Source organism: Halyomorpha halys, unplaced genomic scaffold, assembly GCF_000696795.3.
Source record: "Halyomorpha halys isolate HHAL.00 unplaced genomic scaffold, Hhal_1.1 Scaffold333.1, whole genome shotgun sequence".
NCBI lineage: Eukaryota > Metazoa > Arthropoda > Insecta > Hemiptera > Pentatomidae > Halyomorpha > Halyomorpha halys.
Genome location: NW_027113196.1, coordinates 77,345 through 92,173, shown reverse-complemented (window position 1 = coordinate 92,173; position 14,829 = coordinate 77,345). Strand labels below are relative to the sequence as shown.

The 14,829-nt window shown below is 31.5% G+C and overlaps 1 protein-coding gene across 13 annotated transcripts in view; it reads right to left on the bottom strand.

Annotated features, from left to right (window-relative positions):
- SLO2 (slowpoke 2) overlaps window positions 1-14,829 on the bottom strand; it is a 471,240-nt gene that overhangs the window by 428,388 nt on the left and 28,023 nt on the right. The window lies entirely within an intron of this gene.

Here is a 14,829-nt window from a genome sequence, read left to right as displayed (position 1 = left end):
AAAATAAAAAAAAAAAATTAAAATCCAGCTGTAAACAAAATTACTTCAATTGGAAATCCATCTAAGTGTATTGAAAATCAATAATACATTGTAATATCACCATATTTTACATAGTCCTCATATTATACAGAATATATAGCTTGTATATTATACTGGCAAGTGAGTTAGGACTCGGGGTTAATGTTCTGACAGTGAGTTTGAGTTTGACGTAAATATATATAAAATGAGAAATTTAGAGCTGTAAGGAATTCATCAATCCTAATCTCAGTAAATGTATTCAATGGGTTATGTGTCCAGTATGGTTTTTATGTATGGACGTTTGTGGCCGAGGGAACTGGTGTTTCACAACCTTATTAAGCGCTTATTGTAATCCAACCTTATGGATCGACAATGAAAACTTGACCTCCCACCATGGTTCGAATAGGTTGATTACCACTAGATAACGACCACCCCGCCCTTCTCCATATCAGAAGTGACAAGGGAGGGTTCATAAAAAAATAAAATGTCACGAAATTTATATGAACTTGGAAATCGTCGGCAATAGACGATGTTTTTTTCTGTCTAGAGCTAAATATTTTTGTTAATCGAAATTATCAACATATTATAATAATAATATTTTTTTAAATTAATAACTTATGATTTGATGCAATGTTACTATGAATACTGTAAATTTTACTCAAATCAGACAACACCATGGCAGAAAAATCATTTTCAACATTTTACTAATCTGTAGAACTCTTTGTCAATAAAACAGTGTTTTATAAGTGTAATTTCAATTCTCTAAAAGTGATATAACCAACACATACATTTTCTTATTTCTGTATGATTCACAACATTCATAGCTAAAAGCTGACCGAACAGTCAGGAGACCCAGTGTCGGATTTAAGTAATCCGATTTTTCCATTCTTTTTTTGGATTTATATAAAGTCGGGATTGGGGGTCTCATTTTCTGATACCCCCCTTGCCGCGAACACCGGAAGACCCCGAAGACGCTGCAACTGCAATGCCGCCCCAGCCTAAGCATCATGCAAGCTAGGACCTGGCCTCCCCCTATCATCACGCCAGGCTCCAGGACACGCTGGCCAGCCCTTGAAGAGGAAATACGTCTTTTCAGACATCGGGCGAGACACATGGTTTTCACCATTTCACCCACAGCACACCTGGACGAGAAAGCGGCCTAGAAGACGTCACCGCGGCAGCGAAAACGTCATTCAACAGATAAGCACATTCCATTAGTCCATGAGACCATCCCAATATTCTGTTTTTTATATTATTATGAATAATTAAATCAAATTAAAACTAACACACTAATCTAATTACCCCTCCAGGGGATTAACATTATAAATTAAAGAATTATATGTATGTTGTTCATGAGCATAAAGTGTCTCACATTTTCAGCCCCCCTTTTCCACACACATTAATTTCAAACATAAAATTACACTCGGGACACCTGCAGTATAGCACGAGCAGGTCCCGATGTAACACCCAGTTTAAAATAATCTCAAACTTCTTTTAGTGACAAATTACGTTTTTGTGACGTGGTTCTTTTTTCATGGATCTCTGACATAGAGAATTATTAATGAATATTTATAATTAATATTATCATATTGGAGTGAGGTAGAGATAATGAAGTTGTTGTGAATAAGGATGGAGAACCCCCTCCCCCCTGCTAGCCACTAATGATGTCTTGTTAGTCCCATCTTTTTTAGGACAGAGTTACCTGCTATCTTCAATCTCCTCCAGGACAAGCTCTAGCTTGGATAATTAGGGGATGTCCCTAAGGAAGGGTAAACAATTGCCTGGATAAGTCTTCTCTTTTCTTATAGGTCGAGTGGTAAGGCTAGTTTTATTTGTGTATTATATTTCTTATATTAAATTTTCTCCCCGCTTACCTTATATTCTTACAAAAGAGGTAATAAAAATAAAGCCAGCCAAAAAGACCACAGTCAGATATAACTGAAAGGAATCTGAGAAAGGGATATTGCTATGCAGGCTCATGTGCGGTTGGAATATTAACACCATAATTAAATAATAAGTTATGTCTAGTATCGATGCGATCGATTTTCGGTTTTGGGGTGGAATTAATCAACTTAACCCGGGAGAGGTGTAGCCTTGAGCATTTTGCTCATGTTGGAAAATAAACGTCAATATTTTGCTAGTATTTCATCTGTTTTGTTTATATTCCGCTAACCCTCTGATGTTGTTATTGTTTATGTTATTCTCCCTTTTACCTCCCTACCATAAAAAGCACAGGTTGTGGTAGTTCATTAACTATGTCTAAAAGGTCTTGGTTTTAAATTAAATGATCCTGTGGTAAATATAGGTTACATACTGAGAAGGTAAAATTTATATAGATTTTAACTGCTATAGCTTGGAGATGAATATTCGGAAAAAACTGATTGGTTGACGGCAAGAAGTACTCCCCATGTCATTTCTATTCCGCAAACTTGAGTAGGTTGGGAGTAAGACCGAGTGTATCGGATGCTCTGAATGATGACCAGAAGAACGTGGAAATGGTTTTAGTTTTCTTTAAAAGGAATGGTATTTTGAATAAGACTTAAACGAGAAAATATTTTATTCGTTATGAAAAATACCAAAAGAAATAATTATTTAAATTTTTTTCGAATGCCTGTTGAACAGATTCGATACTTAGGACTCCATCTTGACAAGAGACTTACTTGGAATCCACACACAAGACTGAAACGACAAGAAACTGCTCGTTCATTCCGATTGCTACATTTACTTGACAAACGCTCTAAACTTCCCATTCACTACAAAAAATTATTATACACTACGATAATCGGACCAATTTGGACATATGGAATTGAGCTCTGGGGCTCTACTAAACCATCAAATTCCTCCCGCATTCAATCCTCATAATCCAAAATCCTTGATGCTCCTAATTACGTTACAAATAAACTCATTTACAAAGACCTTAACACCCCATTCGTTGCAGATTTGACCCAAAACAGATATGCGTCTTTTCATTCCAAACTCCTTAACCATCCTAACCCATTAATTCTTAATCTTTCATCCTTAATAATCCCTGATAATCCTCCGAGGCGTCTGAAAGGAAGATGGCCACGGGACCTTCTAATTTAAATTAATGTTTGAAGTACCACCAATGGGTCCCATTCCCATGATTTTCAAGTTTATATGAAACATACTACATATTTACCCTATTGTATTATTTTGTACAGTTGTATATTACATTCAATAAATAATTAAAAAAAAATAGTTTCGTAATTAATTAAAGAGAAAAATAAAGTGAAATAGAATTATAAATATAAATGAAATAAGATTATTAAGCACGAAATATGGGCGTCGATGACCTCATGGTTTTACGCCCTAAAGCCCTAGAGAACATCAACAGCAACAACCTCCCTACCTATACTCAATTCAGTTCAGCTCTGGCCTCCTCGCAACGGTTGGAATGAGCGTTTCTCTCACCAGTGCACTCCTAATATGACCTTTTTTTGTCTCAGTTTAGCATTTTCGTCACTTGGATACCTTCTGCGTTCCTTATTTTAAATCAAGGGATCTTAGAACATCTTAGATCGTTAACGAAATTAGGATACTACAGCCTCTCATGGAAGAGCTCTAATTTACAATTTCAATTCCTAATTGTATCTAACTCTTATAGATATTTCTTCATCATCAAATCCAATTATATATATATAAATAGTACAAATCGTCTACCATGAGATGAATGCTCACAGGATACCTCTTAGAGAACATAAAGTAGGACACTCCTGCCAGATTTAGTGTAAACCTGCATCATAGTATATATAACTTCTCGGTATCTAACTCCGAAGATAAGGAAGATACCATTCACTCCTTGACAACCTGTCACATGTATAGTGAAATTATAATAAAATATTTTGGGCTTCGGAACAACTACTCAGTTTATTAAAAGTCTCTGATTGGAGAGTTCTTAGCAACTATGTACGATGGGCTACACTAGAAGGAGCTCAGTCGGTTCACAGGTGAGGGATCAATGCCATACTACAATACTATTTTTTTGTTTATTTTAATCTATAAACCACTTTCTTGTTTTAAATTATTGAGTTATAGATTTTGTTAAATCATATAACTTATTTTAAAAAAAACTGTTTCTATTATTTATTTTAGTTAAAATTTCACACATTCTTTGACAGAAGGATATTTTTTTCATTGTTTATGTGTTCCTAATAATTTAAATAGATTGATTTTTTATGATATTCATAATTAAATACATTTTATTGATAAAGTATTTTTAGATTGTTAGCCAATGATATTAATAATGAAAATAAAAATAATTAAAATTTAATAGTTATTGCAATAGTTTATCGGTCATTCCTTGTCAAATCATCTGATCATGAAACACACTCCTTCGAAATTTAGAACCAACTTGTTACAATTTATTCTTTTAACATCCTGTTAAAACCTGTAAAATGTGTTTTACCTATCATCTTTAATTTTTTACTATTAAATATTATTTAAAAAATAATAAAAACCTTTTTAAACAGCAGTATGATCACATTTTTAAATATCAAGTTAAATAACTTAAAATAAAAGCCGTTTTCAGTACTGATGTGAGACCTCCTTACAGGTAACAAGATGTGGTTAACATTTCTAGAACCAATTTAATCACCCACGTGGCAAGACTTAGCAGTAGTCTAAAAAGGATGTGTTACTGATTAAACTGGCGATGATGTAAGAAATATAGAACATGTTAATGATATAACAATATCTAGAAATGTTGAATATCGTTTTCACAGTTTGTATCCTGTTTATTCATTGTTATTTTACCTAGATTTTTATTTTTTAATTATTTGATTCATTTATTTTTCAATTCACTCGTGAGCTTGACTGTATTAGTGTTAGAATTACAAGATATATTGTATTATGAGTATTAGATAAATCTATGCCCACTATAGTTTACACCCGATTTAGGAATAGCAAAACAACAATTAGTGAGATCATTTAAAAAAAAATTAGTTAACAGGAACTGTGAACTCAATATCTAACAAAAAATAGAATAATTCTTTTATTAAATCATTTATTGAAATAATCAAGCCGGAGATGAAGATAGCTGAAGATGAAGCAAGACTAACCGTGGTTACAGATTGGCCTACTACATTAAAATGAGCAATGGAACTGATTTGTAAGCAATTATGACCATTACCTTTCACTAGTGAAGGTTAACCTCCACTGCCCAGGGATTTTGTCCTCGGAAATACTGACTTTCCATTTTCCGAGTGTTACGTGTTATAACCTGACCAATAAGCTGTATAGTATACGAATTGAGTTTAACTTTCACTAAAAACTGTCGATATTTACTAGTATAAGAGTGTTTGTCCTTCTGACACTGAGTCACACAGTGAAAGACGGGCATGACTAAGGAATGTCAACGGTTTCAGTAACATAAACTAAAACAAAATGAAGTATACAAGATACACCTAATCCCGTATATATATTTATGAATATAAAGTTATAATGTGTGGATTATCCTATTTATTTTTATCTCTAGCCGGAAGGCGAGATGAAAGGATGGTTCAGTGTGGTCATCACGGCAGGACTCATCCATCAGTTGTTGAAAATAATTGATAGAGGGCAGCTGAGTCGGACTAGCATTATTAATTAGCTCTAATTGAGAACTGTGCGGCAAACAGCTGTGTCTGCTCTCTAGTATCTCATCCTATCGCACGAGTAGTATTATCAAATCCTATCATATCGTATTAGTAATATATTTATCTAAACATTATTGATGTTCAATGTACAAGAATGGAGTACATGTAATTTAATCCTTAAATGATTAAATTTATATAATATAATAATAATTAATATTGTTTTAATAAATAATTCAATTTTTATCCATTTTTGTCTCAACACATACTGTAAATTTCAAAACAGATACAAGAAATTTGAATCAACACTGTGCAGAGATATTAAGTGAAGTTAATTTATAAAAAATATAGGGTAAATTAAATGTGGATAGTTATAATTAGCCTTGATGGGATTTTTACTAATGAAATAAAGAGGAAAATTAAGAAAAGTGTAATTATAATAAATAATTTTAATGCTTGAACTGAGTGGAGGAAGGTTACAAGCAAGGTTGTGATAAACATTTAACAAGTGACGGATAAATGAATTTTAATTTTTGTTTTTAATGTAAAAGTTGACTAATTAGGTAATTAGAATGATTGTAGAATATACTTATTAACAAAAGAATATGTTTGTCTAATGTTTTAATGTTTCATAGAAATTGTTGTTGTGACCTCGGCAGAATAGCCTGCCTGAAGCTGACTGTTTAAATATTTTTAGTTCCAAAATTGTATTAAGGTAAGATAAATTATAAATAATAATGTTAAGTTATTTGAATTGTTAAGATGATACATGTAATAAAAGCTGTTTTATGGTAGATGTCTCTGAGGATGGCCGGATTGGCCGAAACGTCGGACTTATAAGAAACAACTTGAATTATTTATTTTAAAAAACTTAACCAGTCTCAAGAAAGTTAAAGATTATAAATATAATTAATATTGTCAACAGTTTGTAAGCATTGTAATCATACATCATACGAAGAAAATGTTTAAAATGTGTATATGTATTAAAGTAAAGAATTAAAAAAAATCGAATTAGACATTTCGACGAAAATGCTATGAGGTCCATAAACTCCAGTATTGCAATATGGCCTGTGCGTGAGTATATTTTTTTTGTTTGTGGTTAGGTGAAAAATCTTTCATAAGACGAAGTGCAAAAAATAAAAAGTTGTACACCGAGTAAAATTTCAACTTACTAAAAAATCACCTCCCAATTATTCTTTACCACCCCACAGAATTGCTGTCAAGCATTTCTTCACGAAATAAGAAGGGCTGCCAACCTACATCTTCTTTGAACACTTTATTTAAGCTAGGCCATTGCCTGGTCTCTTCTTTCTCGCCCTTGTGCTCTTCTGTTAATAGTTTGCTAGAGCACTCTAATTTTCCTGACTAGTCATCATCAATGTGACTAAGTTTTCCGGGACTGATTTCTTATCAAGTTTCAAGTTTAGCTCTTCCGTATCTCGAAAAAATCCTGGACCTGAGAAGAACGAATGTTCCACGGAATCACAAGTTGAGCACGATGTTCAGTTCTCCTACTAATTAGGCACTGAAGCAATGATTCCCTGTAGGCAGTTGAATGACGTAATAATCCACCAGCAACAGATATCCATGTTGATACGTTGGGAATCATACGGTGGGTCCATTTTTCAGAAGCATTCCAGGGTCCATGCCATCCATTAAGATGAAGCATTCCAGGGCCCATGTCATCCATTAAGACTATGAATTCCCTCTTCTTTTGCCAATATAGCCCTATGAGTATCTGGCTCTCCTTGCTTCCTATGCATGTGAATAGTTTAGCTAATAACGGGACCGAAATTATATATTGGAGGCAGGTACGCGCCTGGGATGTGACAGCAAGTTGTTCGAACCGGTAGTTTATAATCAATTTTTCGCTTTTATAAAAAATGAATATAACGATTCTGATTAAACTAGTCGTGTGTAATGTAAAATTATATTTTATTTAATATATATCTCATATTCATTGAAACGGTCTGAAAGGGATTAAAATTTCTTTGAAGTATCTATTAATTATTTTACTTATTTAAAAAAATCCACATTTTAGTAATAACCAACTATGGATAAATACAAACTGTTAAATATATTTAACATTAATGATAAATAAAGGAGAAAAATTAAAACAATAGATATATCCTATTCTAACAGTAATTCCGAAACCACTCGATATTTTCCGATTGCATCATGGAATCTCTATTTTTTTTTAAATTTATCGTTGGAAAGAAAAAAAATTACAGACGTTATTTTTACTTCGAAAAACCATAAATATGAATTTGTATAAATAAAGAAAAATGAAATATTTTTTCTTTTACAAGTTTCACCTTTCCCAGTCTCAAAAACAGTAATAAAATCAATGCATCAATACAAAAGACTTCATGGAAGCAATTCGTTTCTATTTACAATATTTTGTTCTGGAAATCATCTAAAACTGTGCGAGTGAATTAGTAATATACTTGAGTGGTCAATATAATTGGAGTTAGTATAAGTACTTTGTATATTGTATTCTGGTTCAAGATGTTTAATTGTTCATTGATAACTGTGAATATTTTATAAGTTATAACAAAAACAATTATTTATTATCTTTTCACTCCTACGTTTCAGCCATTCTGGCTATTTTTAAGGATGTTATTCACAGTATCACTGCCACACATAGGTTATCACATTATGCCTTTGTCAATTTTTATCATTAGTCAATTACCTATTTTTTTCATAGTTATACATATGACAATAATTAGTCTACAATTTCTATTTCACCTAATCACTATATCAAGACTTTTATCTATTCACAAAAAAAGTTTATAATAAATTGTTAACTTTAAGCAAACCTAGTTTGCTTCAAGGAAATTATATTTATTGGTTAAATAATATATTATATAAACATTAGCGTTTACAAGTATTGCAGAATGCAAATAATTAAAATTTTGCTGACTCATTAATTCAAAATGTTACATTTGTGAGAGACAATCTAGAATAATATAATAGGATATATATCAGAGCTATGTAAGTTAACATTCAATTTAAATTAAAAAGAAAAATGATTAGCAAATATATTACTTAAGCGATTTTATAAGGTTTGATTTGATGTTTTTAAAGTATTGTATTTTATTAATAATATTTTTATGTATTAATCATTCAATAAAACTATAAAATATTCTTTAATTATATTATTTCAATTACTTGAGACAAGGTAATTATTTATTAAATAAATCAAAACTTGTATCTTTTTTTGTCTCAAAACTTTTTATTTTCCAACAGTCCAATGTTTCGGCTATTTTAGCCATCCTCAAGGACATCTTCAATTATAATTTCTTCCTCACATTAAATTTAGATTACTTTTGCAGGCTATTCTGCCCAGGTCATTCATTAATTTTAAGTTAAAAACTTATTTTTTAAAATTTTAAATCATAAATATCTAATTCTTCTTATATTATAATTATCCACACAAAATCACTACCATATACATAAACCATTATAAAATATTCTTCATAAGATAAATATGGAAGACCAGAGAGGAGCAGGGCAGTGGTGCTACCTGTTGGCAGCGGCAGGTACTGGCTAGTTCCCGCCCCCGCCACTACTGTTCCCGCCTCATCTGCTATCTCCTCCTTCCATCTTGATATGCTTTATTGATGATGAAGGACTCCATCAGGATCCTGCATGGTACAGCCGAAGAAGCAGGACCCCTGATGGCACACTAAGCGAACCCATCAATCTCGCGAACTGTCTGAGTAAGATGCACCTGTTGCGGGAACGACTTCTATCTCAGCACGCCATTGGTTTCCTCTCTACGTTCCAATTCTCGTAGTACTTCTTCACACGTAGATATCTTTCTATAAGTAGTTCTTTACCTGTTGTACATTTAATGGAGAGAAGTGGTTACAAAATGATATCGTCTATCTGTGGGTAATTAAGATCTCTTAATTGTACAAGGGTCCAAGAGGAGAAAAAAGTCAGTTATTTTACCCCAAATTTCGATTACTGTAATGAAAATTATGTATAATTACTAGTCAAAATTACTAGTCTGCCAAGCATATATAGGGGAATAAAAAATGGATGTTTCAAAACGTTAAAAATAATTAATTTTTCATTCGGAGCTCCATATCTTTAAAACTACCAATAACAATAGAAAATCTAAGAGAACATCATTTAAAGTAGAGTTAATTTGATAAACTATAAGCCCTAATAGAGCTATTTACGTTCACTATTTCTCAAGATATAACTTTTTAAAAAACAATATTTCATAAAAATGTTGTATGGGACGTACTGAATGATCAGTAGTTAGCGAATTTATTTTGAAAAATTTATATCTCAAAAACCATTTGGTGTGAAGACGTCTGTTAGCACTCAAATCAAAGCTAGTTTAATGGGCTATGGAGTGGTTTATGATGTTTATCGTCGTTGGAGTAGTAGGTTTCACGATATTTGCTAAAATAAATATATTTATAGTTGTTCAAACAAATTTTCATTTGCCAAATTTTCATTCATATGCCAATATCATTAAAATTACTATCCCTACGAAGAAAAGTGTAATAAACTACTTTATAGTTAGTTAAATTTCCTTCACTTTTAGTGCTGGCAGACATATGTGCGTCTTATGAATCTAGAGATATATTTTTTTCAAAAATAAATCATTTTATACGAACAATTAGAAGTTTGTGAATTTATTTTGTCAAGCATCATAAAAACTGCTACTCCTACAAAGATACACTTTATAAAATATTTTATAGGAAATTTATTTAGCTTTAATTTGAGTGATAATACACATTTGTACGTCCTATGGTTTCTGAAATAAAGTTTTTCAAAACTCAAACTTATTGTCCGAACAACAATAAAAAAAATTATTAATCAGAAAATATCATAAAAAATACTATAGCTACGAAGGAAAAGGTGATAAATTACTTGATAGTACGTTAAACTAGCTTTAATTTGAGCGATATTAGACCTCTATACATCACATAGTTCCTGATATATAGATTTCTCAAAATAAATTAACTAAGTACTAATCTATCAGTAGATTTTTGTGAAATGTTGCATTTTAAAAGGCTATATCTCAAGAACTATTGGACGTAAATAGCTCTATTAGGCTAATATTTCAGCAAATTTACTCTACTTTAAATATTGTTCTTCAAGATTTTCTAGTGTTGTTGGTACTTTTTAAGATATAACTTGGGGACTGGGTGGATAGGCCTGTGTGACCGATGGGTGCAGCGGGCTTAATATAGTCCACAGCGCCGTTCTATCATGTAAGGTTAATGTTATAAGGTTGTAAGTAGTGATAGTTCACGTCAGTGAGCTTACATGGGGCAGTTAGCTGTCACTGCTGTAGAAGTTGCTGTTAACTATCTAACGAAACCTAATAGTAACGAAATTAATTTGTAATAACTTTTTGTATTTTTTATATATCTAGTGATTTTTTTCTATATATATATATTTTTTTTAAATTTATTTATTGACATTTACAACTATATATGAAATACAACATGCAAATTTGAAGTAAGATCATAATGATATGATGCTGCATGTAGAGAAACTACCCATTGGTAGAACTGTAAAAACATTTTACAATATAAGGCCACGAGGCCATCTTCTTTTCAGGCGCCTCGGAAGATTGCCAGGAATGGAAGAGGAAGCGAGGTTAAAAACTAGTGGGTTTGGGTGGTTAGAGAGTTTATAATGGAAGGAATGATATCGGGTTCGGGCTAGATAGGCTACATATGAAACATTTAGGTCTTTATGGATGGTTTTATTAGTAACAAAATAAAGAGCATTGAGGATTTTACGAATTTTTCTATATATAAAATTAGCTCTATACATGATAATATAAGTTGTAATTAAGTACGGCCATACGTTTTTTGGCCAATATATCATAATATTACAATTAACTTTTAATTGTTTTAAATGGACCTAGTCTCAGAATAATAAACTATTTTTCATTTCATTTCAATAACAATGGAAATATTTCCTTAAATGCTTACAGACATAAGCAATAAAAATCATTGAATATGTACCCATAACTGTTTAATAGTAAGGAAACTTGAATAAACTCCTCATTAATTTTCCATAGCGCGGGCATATTGAACTATAATATAACGAACTAAAATATAATAAAACGGTGAAGGAACGAGTCAACACCTGTCGGCGACACTCCTGTCATGGAAATAACTAACTTCCACTTCAGTCTACATTCTGTTCCATCACTGTTACCTTTACCGCTCTATAGATAGAGAACAGAATGAAGTCATTGTATCCTGAGTTATTAGATATGTTTTCTTTTTAATAATAAGGAATATTAGCGATGTAATACTCATTCGTATAAATAATATAATACGATCAAGGAACACTATTCTACACATACAATCAGTAAAGCTGTATACGTTATGATGTATATTTATTTATTTTATCTATTAAGACATCAACCACTTCGGGGTCATTATTTTTTATATTTTCATTAGAATTTATTTTCTCATTATCCGAAATTTTTAATAGTCCTTATTGTCTTAATGTCCGAATTTTGTCTTCATTGCCTAATTTAAATGTATAACTATTGATATGGGAACTTTTGGTAAAATTTTATGGTAAAGTTTTTAGTGATTCAGAAATTCTAAAAGTTTATCTACAGTCTGTTTGTCATCCTGCAGAATTGAATGGAGATCTGCTGGTACTTTATGCAAAGATTTGATAGAGTCATATGCTTGACATTCGTCTGGCATACAAGTAACAGTATTGGGCATTAATGTCCTCGTTCGTTATAAAAAGAGTTACGAATTCAGAAACAGATATATTAAACTAAATATACAATATTTATATATTCTATTAAAATTGTACCACACATTCTTTGGATATCACTGTGCAATTTGAGCTATAATATTATGAAACAGTTTACTTTCTACCTTAAAGTATTGATTATGAGGAAAAGAGGATTGAGGATGAGGTACAGGAAGAATACAAATAAGTACAACCAATGTTTTGGGCCAAATTTCAGGGCTTCACCCTGATTACAACCATAATGATTAAAAGGAAATATAGAAAAATAATTAACATAAGAAGATAAAAGATGATATAGTTATATAAATAGTTTTGGAGAAAATGTATAATGTTATATTATAAGAATATTTAAATTGTATATAATAATATACTGAGAATGTAGAAATATTCATGTAAGCAATGAATGAATAAAATATCATAGAAATGAAAATTAACTAAATAAATAAATGTACATAATTTGAAATATTGAAGTTACATAAAAAATTATAAAGAACAACGTATATGTGATTGATTAAATATGTAAGTAGAATTAAAAAAGAAGAAGATATTAACTTATAAAAACTAAGTAAATGCAGTAATTTGATGTGGTGAACATTTGTGTTTTACACTGACCGCACCCCAAATCATCTTTTCCTCATTTTTATAATTGACCGATAACTATCAACTTATGAGTCAAAATGTTGTATATATAAGCGCAGTACAGGCAAAACACATTCCATATAATATTGTTGTATACGCATGGGTCAGACTAAACCTCTTCGATACAATATTGCTGTATGAGCAAAGGACAGACTGAACACATTCCATACAATTGTTTTCAGGATCTTGAGATCGACTTGTTTTAAAACATGCACGCTATCTGATTGAACAATCTGACCTATCACATATAAGTATTTGTAGCTACCCGAGTAAAATTATCTCGAAAATCAATTTTCACTATATTTATTGGGAACAATATCATATTAAGTTACTTAAAAAGTTTATAACATTTTATTAAGCTTAGAAAATAAGGTAACTATTAGAATATTGTAAACACTGAAATATTTAAAACTTTTATTAAAATTTTAGTAAGAATTTGGGAAATTTATCCACAAAATCCATTTTTTTTAAGTACCCGATTGGTGGGATATTGATAGCTCCTGAGACCCGGAAAAGGGAATTTACTGCCGTATTGATTGGTACCGCAACTATCTAATAAACAATATTCATCACTAATTTCATAGCTAGGCAATAAGCAATCATTTATGCTAATTGTTTCGTTTTTAGTGACCTTGTTCATTACTTTTTAGATTAAAGATAATATTTTCATTGAAAATTGTCGAGATGAACCTTCGTAATCCCGAAGAAAAAGAAATACTTCATCCGAAGAAATAGAAATATTTCATCCTCTCTTAAATTAGAGGTTTCAGGTTCCAAGACACCTATCGCCCAAAATTTTAATGAAATTATAATCTCTCAGAGGCACATAAAGTCCACAGATAGTCTAAACACTACACTAACCCACTTTGTCTGACATTAATAGCCACAGGACACCCAAAAGGTGTGCTACACCAGTCTCTGATTCGATTGATGAATACTCACATCACGAAATGTAGTGAGCCCACCATAAGAGAAAAAATTCGATACACTTCTTTAATATCCAGTAGTTTTGTACCCTTACCTCATCCACCTCTTATAATCCATTAAAACATATTCCATCCATCGCTGTTATATATCAAATCCTATACGCCTATAGAGCTTAGATGAAAACAAATTGACCCAATTACTGCAATGATCAACCAAAGAATGTTTTACTTAGACATTGCGCTACGAAAATCCCAATACAAACATAGGAACTAATATGAATAGACGCATCAGATATTCAAGTCATTATTCGATACATTAAAGCTTTATTCATAGCTCTATAGCTACATAACTTAGGCATGGAGTCGGGGCCAGAGCAATGTAGTACAAGTGCCGAGGGCACTCAGAAGTGCTTTATTGCATAGTAATTCTCCATTTTAGTCACACATTTGCCTTATCCTTATTGGTTATCATTTAGTTCAATGTATGTTGAGAACTAAATCTTAGCAGTTCATTTATTATTCTTCCTTAAATTTCACTCAGAAATATTCTCTAAAGGGGATATAGAAAGCCAAAGAACCTTTGGGACCATACAATGAAGACAAAACATGGCACCTGTCCTTATGTAGGATTAGATATCTATGAGGTGTACTTCATTGGCTTCCAGCATTATTGCTTCTAATCACATGGTATCGAAATGAGCAAAAAAAAAAATGACCCCCTTAAAGGCCAGTTGTGAAAAACATATTTCATAAAATAAATAAATTTACTTACATACATTTTAGTCTCACGAATTTGTGATAATTGTCAATATTTGTTGTCGCTTATTTTTAGTCATAAAAATTATTGTTATTATTTATCACAACAGCACAGGATGTGTTCTTCCAATTTATTTATA